Below are 7,836 nucleotides of genomic sequence, written 5' to 3'. Positions count from 1 at the left end.
CCGTCAGTCGAAGACACGCTTGAGTGAGCTGCGCTTTTTGAGTTGGCGTTTGTTAAAAGATGTTCTCGAAAATTGTTGGCATAAATTTTGGAAGTAAATTAAATTTTTTAATTTAAAAAATTTGAATTTTTATTAAATTTAATATTTTTAACTAAAATATTTGATACAAAAAAAAATTCGAAGGGAGTAGCGATCATTTAGTAATAAAGGGAGTAAAATTAATAATTTAATACAAAAGGAGAGAGTATTATTAATATAATAATAATAATTTATTGCTATTGTACATTATATGGCATTTTTTTCGGTTTAATTTCTATACCGCAACAAGAGAATGCCACCTGCTAGCAATTAGCCATTCTTCTTCTGTGTGTATCTTCTCTTATAACCATATCATCGTCTTTTTCGTTTTTTACTTTCTCCACAGAAGCTACTCATATGGGCTTTTTAAATAGGTGCAGTGGCGGATTACCGCACAGGCGCATGAGGCGCGCGCCTGGGGCCTCGGCAGAGCGGGGGGGCCTCCAAATAGTTGTGTGCTTCATCCTACATATGAATTTACATGCGTATCAACAAAGCTCTTGAACTAAGTACAGTATCTGCTCTCCCTTTTTTTTAGAGTTATGGAAGAAAAACGGGAACTGAAAGAAAAGAACAATTTACAAGACGCAGCTCTCAAGGGCCAGTTCTTCCCCGACAAAGAAAGAAGAGACATTGTAAAGCGATCATTCAGGGAGGGTCATTTTCAAACAGTATTTCTTTAAGGGCACAAGCAGGAGGAGGGGTGAGAACAGTAGGTCCTAATGTCTGTCCGAAATGAAAATTGGAGTGAAGGCATAAACAGATGTCTCATTCCACAGTATTAAATGCTTTTATGGGCGCCGATAATACGACAGCTTTGGTGTAAGCTTTTGTATACAGTATAATGGATGACAGGATGGCTATCGGCAAGCGGCGACATCGACAGGAAGAGACACTCGTACTAATTAAAATGAAGGTAGTAGAGCTCTTATTGTGATTTTGTCTCCCACTTGTTTGAATGAAATACTATAAGCTGGTTCAAACAACATATACATTTGCAATCTATGACTGGAACCATACGACCATATGACAAAAATAAAGTGGGGTTTGAAATGAATGCTGAATGACATGCATTCTGAATCACGTGATTTTTCTGTTTCTCTTTTAACACTCCCTCCCCGGCTGAAAAAAAATCAAGGGGGTTTCTTTTCCTTCTTTCTAAAAAAAAGAGCTACATTTTTGGATTGGTCAAGGAGGCTTGGGTAGACAACATCTTTGTGTCAGACCGAAAAGTGTTTATTGTTAATGTAATTGTAATGTGTGTTATTGTAATGAAAAAAATTTCATGCCGATCCTCAAGATTTCCTTTAGGATTTAGATTGCAGAATCTCCAAAAATAACGGTAAGCAAAACTAAAAATATATAAATTATCTAATAAATTTTTATTTGAGCATTTCAATTCAACTACAGTAGTCTCTGGAGAATTCGGTCGTGCTCTAATCCAGCACGTCCAGTAGTCCAGGATATTTAGGTGGTGTGGTGTCACTTTTCTCCCGATGCCCTAACCCCTTAACACGTTCTAATATTTCTTAATTGCTGATCAAGTCCTGACTATGTCTTTGCACGAAATTTCATATATTATTTCAATGGGTTTCTTCAAAGTTAATCCAGCAATTTCGGTAAAATCTGGCACACCGTGGTCTAATACGTACCGGATTAGCGAGAGTCTACTGCAGTGGTCTTCAACCTTTGAGGCATAGCAGGCCATATTGAAACATTTTATAAAGTACGCGGGCCACAATGTTATACTGTGGCATTTTTCGTTATTAAACGAAACGGGGGGGGGGGGCGTAATATAGAAGATTTTTATTCACTCTGAATACAAATAATACAAAGGCAAAGGCCACAACAGACAGAGTGCCCAACGAGGTGGCTGAAAGAGAAAATAATAATAATTAATATAATAATAGTAAAAATAAAATAGAATAAACAAATAAAAAATAATAATTTCTAAAAAAAATTTTTAAATAATTTCTTTCATTGACAATAATTTTAATTCATTCTGAAATAATTTCTTTCATTAAATTTAATTTATTCTGAAATAATTTCTTTCATTAAATTTTATTCATTCCGAAATAATTTTTTTCATTAAATTTAATTCATTCTGTAATAATTTCTTTCATTAAATTTAATTCATTCTGAAATAATTTCTTTCATTAAATTTTATTCATTCCGAAATAATTTTTTTCATTAAATTTAATTCATTCTGTAATAATTTCTTTCATTAAATTTAATTCATTCTGAAATAATTTCTTTCATTAATTTTAATTCATTCTGAAATAATTTCTTTCATTAATTTTAATTCATTCTGAAATAATTTCTTTCATTAAATTTTATTCATTCTGAAATAATTTCTTTCATTAAATTTTATTCATTCCGAAATAATTTTTTTCATTAAATTTAATTCATTCTGAAATAATTTCTTTCATTGACAATAATTTTAATTCATTCTGAAATAATTTCTTTCATTAAATTTAATTCATTCTGAACTAATTTCTTTCATTAAAAATATAATTCTTATATTTACTCTGATATAATTTCTTCCCTCTATTCCCTCTATTGAAGAAATGTTTTTCTATTAAATATTATCAGTATCTTTATATCAAATCAAATATATTATATTTGAGATATTATCAAATCTTTATTAATCAGTAATATTAAATTACTAAAACTATGACGGATCTCCATTTTTGCCGTGTGGCTGAAGGCACCAGGACGGACATCTTAGGTTACTAAAAATATGATGCAGAATTTTACTGTGATTTTTTTTTTTTTTAATGGGAGTGTGATTATTTTTCATCTAGTACCAGAGAATATTATTATATTTCCTTATCTTATTTTTGTGTTTATGGTTTTGGTGATGCAAAAATTAAAAAAAAGTTATGATTTTCATAATATTGTTCATTTTAGTGAACCATCTCGTTCTTATTAGGGCCAAAAGGGTGCAGTGGTGGATAAACGCAAATTTGTGGGTGGTTGTGACCATGTGTTCAATTTTTCAGGACGGTTCTGATTTTTTTTGGAAAAAATTCCTCTCGGGGGGGGGGGGGGTGACAGCCCCTACCTTTATTCCGCCCCTGATAGGGGGGCCTCCAGATCAGGTTGCGCCTGGGGCCTCCCAAAATCATGATCCGCCACTGAATAGGTGACAAATGCAGTAGTGACAAATAAAAAGATTGAACATGCCTGCTTGTCAAGTTTGCAGTTACGTCTGTAGCCACCTTAAGGGGATGTCCCCCCAAGGCCAGGGCTGACAGGGATCCAGCCCTATGGCCCTGGATGATTCTAATCATTTCTTACAACTATAAATTCATTTTAGAGTGACCCGTCAAAGATCCCAATCTGAGAGATCGGCTGCAAGATGTGGGGGCCATGCTTAAGGGCATCGGAAGAATGGTCCTCTCATGCTGCAGCAGGGATCCTGGCTGGGATCTCTCACCGGCCGTCCAGTCTGAATTTACAGTGTGGAAAAAAAAAATAAAATTATAAGAATTCTCCTATAGGCTGTATTTTGTCAGCCCATCCTTCGTCTTCAGCTCGTCTGCCACTATGAAGGTTACCATCAAGGTCCATGGGTTCGAATATGGGCATAGGACATTCGAAGCAAGTTCTTCACCTACGGAGCCTAGGGCGACCACCGATGGATTGAGCCTTCATTTCCCACTGAGCTCCACTGCTTGGAAATTGCCGTATGGCGATATATGACCGGAGTTGGTGTGCGGTGTAGTAGCCCATCCATCTGGGGGCCATGGTCGAAAATGTTTTATACGAGCAGTGTTCGGCTTCAGCTTGATGCATGGAACTGATTATTTAAAAAAGGCTGGAGTTTTCGATCCCTTCTGTGGAATAAAAAATAAATTTTATGTATTAAAATAATGTGCCGTAAATGCTCGAGCAGCCGGGCCGTCTTAAGAGCATCACGGGCTTTCCCGGGCCAAGTGATTTTTCTGAGGCCCTACCACGTAAATTCTGGAAAATTTCAACCAGATCTTATTTTTGTGAATCTAATGCGACAATGCCTTAAGACGACACTGTCGAACAGCCGGTGTTTACGCAACAAAAACACTGTGATGACGATGTTATCGAGAGCACTGCCGTGGCGCTTTTATAGTGAAATTTCTAGGAGGCCAAAATAGCGCAAAAGACGCCAAACGGGAAAGCGCCGTTCCCATTGCGCTATTCTCGATGGGCAGTTGCTTCACCTAAAAGTCAATAATAGAATCGTCCGACGTGACGCAGCCAGTGTTCTTCTCGTGATCGGTGGACTATATCTATATTGCTCTAAAACAGAAAGTTTTAACCCCGGCATCTGATGACAACCCAGTAACTTTAGATCACGCGCGGATCCATGCTGATGTGTTGGGGGCAGGGGGCATTTCTTACAGTGAAGGTTCCGTTAAGTGAGGAATAATCTAGTGTCCGCAGAGAGACGCTAAAAATGCTTAAAATGTAAAAATCAATATATTTTTAAAAAATTAATTAAAATTAAAATTATTTAAAACTTTTAATTTAAAAATTAAATTAATTAAAACAATTAAAATTTATATTAATACAAATTATATATTTCTTCAATAAGCAACATACTTATTTAAGAAATTACTCGGAGTAACTAATGTTACAACTAATGAATTAGCTTTTTCTGACTATAAATTTGGACATTTGTTCCGACTACCCTCGCAAAAAATACCGTACGTAAAAAAAGTTTGTTAGGCAGACTGAATAATCTATTGTATTTATAAATGGCTCGAGCATGGATGTCTGCTACCACTAACAAATTCCCTGACCAGATCATAAAGATATCTTCGGAATACGTGAGGATCATGTTAATTCTGATGTGCATTGCCAGCTAAAAAATATTTATATTAACATTATCAAGTGCAATGATGCAAATAAATGAAAAGTTTGCAGATGTTTTGCTTGAGAAAAATTAAGGCTTACAGTTAACCGGACACAACAGTATACACAAATAAAAAATACATCCATATATGTTCGTTAAATATTTTTTTTCCAGCTTTTCCTGTTAAAGTAGGTACATACCATACTTTCCTTATTAATGTATTTTTTATCCCTGTGAAAGAATTGAACGTTTCTCTCTGCGACGTTTTGATAACAATTACGCATAATGATATGAAGAAAGTAAGGACCTCGGTCAACCAGAGGAAACTTATTCTGAGCTACCTCGGATACCAGAAACCTCGTTTAATAGAGACGATCCTTGAATATTTGATATTTATTATCCTTGAATATTATCCTTGAATATTTTATCAATTTAGTATGTACTGCGGACATGCAATTATAGTCCCTTACCCGTAACGGGTCACACTGCGCTTGCAAAAAATGTATGTGACCGCTCAAGCTTTAAATAGCCACATACTATCAAAAAAAAAAAGCTGAACCTACGTGACGGAACTTTTGCCTCTCACATGCAGATTCCATGATAAAGCAGTTTCGGTTCAGTGTAGCACAGGATAGTTTTGTTATCTATACAGATTTTGCGTGCCACCACTAGGACCGGCCAAATGAGCTTCGTTTACATCAGCAAGGGACTCCCAGGTGGGCCCTCTGTGGTCTCGGCTTGTCTCGATCGGTATCCCATTTATTTGCCGGCTGATTCATGAGGGCCCTCAGTTGGCTCTGCTTTGCTCGTACTTTATTTATATCAGCTCCGTATTTGCCATCCGGCACTGCACCTGACCAAAGGGACTTTTTTCCATCCATAAGGGACCTTCAGGTGAGCTTTGGTCTCTACTCGTTTCGTTCAGTACCTTGTTTAGTCTTTACCCTTGATCTGCTTGGCGTATGCATTGAAAAGGTTGGGAACCACTGCTGGAGACTCAAGCGTCTACAGCTGAGCTCCGCTCACTTTAGCAACTTTTGGTGTTCACAAATACGCTTTAAAGACTTAGCGATTTGTTTACGGAACATTAAGCATTCTTCTTTCAATTACTCACGTTCCTGACAATTAATTTGTGTTTCTATGAACGATTTTAGAAATTCAAAGAAAAATTTATATCCTCTCTTCAAATGGAAAGAAACTCTACTGCAAAAATAAGCTTTTGCCCACTGATGACATGTCTCTATTCACAAATAATACCTTTTAACTTCCTCATTTACGGCTTATAATTTTCAACAAAAAGGAGATGAAATCAAGAAAATTCATTAAAAATTTCCAGCTTTGTACACCCGATTTATGAAAATTTTTGCGTCAGAAACTCATATTCTTTTCCTTCAAATAAAGCATCTTATACTACTACGTATAGAGATAGACTCTGAATAATCTCTCCAGTAATCCGGCGTTTTTAGGCCGGTTTTCTTCGAGCATAGAAGAGGAAAACATATCACAAGTGCATGTCTATGAGCAGAAGGTTATATTATTTGAATGGGCTTTTTCAATCAACTTGCAGTAATTCGGCAATTTCGATAACCCAGCACACCCTGGTGGGATATGTACCAGATTAGCAAGAATCTATTTTGTACCAATAATTCATATCTCTATTAGTTCCAGAAATATTCAGCTAAATTAGAATTTTTTTTTTTTCTTTGCTGCTATTTCTTTTTCTCCTCGATATTTTTTCTACAACGCTCAGATTTTGAACTTGCATGTCCCGCCACTGAAGGTTGTGTGGTATTTACGGGGTGGGGAGGTTTAGAGGACTATAGCCCAGGGCAGCAAGTTCAGAAGGATCAAGAAAATTCGTAGAATGGGAGAAGGGTGGTGAAATTTATATAACCCTCAATAAATCCACCTCTGCCCAGACAGCAAGAGACTAGGTCAGTGAATGACCAAAAGAGTAACCTAGAGAATTTGCAAGCACGGGAGTGAGCAAAAGAGTTTCTTAGAGTGAGAGTAAGCATGTGAATGACCAAACGAATGACCCACAGAGCGAAAGGCCAGCTCAGTGAGCGGCCTAGAGTCAACCGTCTTAAGCACATCCTTGGCCCTCGGGCAAAGTGATTTTTCTGAGGCCTCCTTACCTGGAGAGACATATTTGCTTTCGGAAATTTTAACCAGATATCATTTTCCCGAGGCCTCTCCAGGGCCGTCTTAAGAGCACCATGGACCCCCGGGCCAGGTGATTTTTCTGAGGTCCTATCGGGCAAATTCTCGAAAATTTCAACCAGATCTCATTTTTGTGAGGCCCCTTTTCTCTCGAGGCCTCCGGGGCCCATGCCTTAAGACGGCACTGGGCCTCCGCCCTCCCTGCACTTGAGGTCCCTACCCATGTGGGGGGGGGGGTATGCGTTAAGACAGCATTGCCTGGAGCGTGGGCAAGTAACCAAACAGTGACCAAAACAGTGTCAAACACTCGAGTGACCAAAACAGTGTCAAACACTCGAGTGACCAAAACAGTGTCAAACACTCGAGTGACCAAAACAGTGTCAAACACTCGAGTGACCAAAACAGTGTCAAACACTCGAGTGACCAAAACAGTGTGCAAACATGTGAATGACTAAAAGAGTAACTTTAACGCATGTGTACTTGCAGGAGTATGGGGGGGGGAAGGCAAGTGGGTTATAGCACAGGGTGGTGAATTCGAAGGAGCAGCAGTCAAGAAAATTAGACTAGAATGGAAAAAGGGCGGCAAAATTCGTGTAACCCACGAGCAGAAAAACCGTAAATGCGCTTCTCACTGAAGAACATCAAAATTCTCTCAATTTTCAAAAATAAATTTCTCATTTGTGAAAATAAAAAACTCACGAAGGATGAAAACTTTAATTTGGAATCATCTTAGCTCGAGTTTCGGAATTACTAATCAG

Source organism: Pholcus phalangioides, unplaced genomic scaffold, assembly GCF_987345545.1.
Source record: "Pholcus phalangioides strain wild (caught in Gottingen) unplaced genomic scaffold, Ppha-v1.0 ptg000010l_1, whole genome shotgun sequence".
Classification (NCBI taxonomy): Eukaryota; Metazoa; Arthropoda; class Arachnida; order Araneae; family Pholcidae; genus Pholcus; species Pholcus phalangioides.
This window is presented reverse-complemented; position numbering follows the sequence as displayed.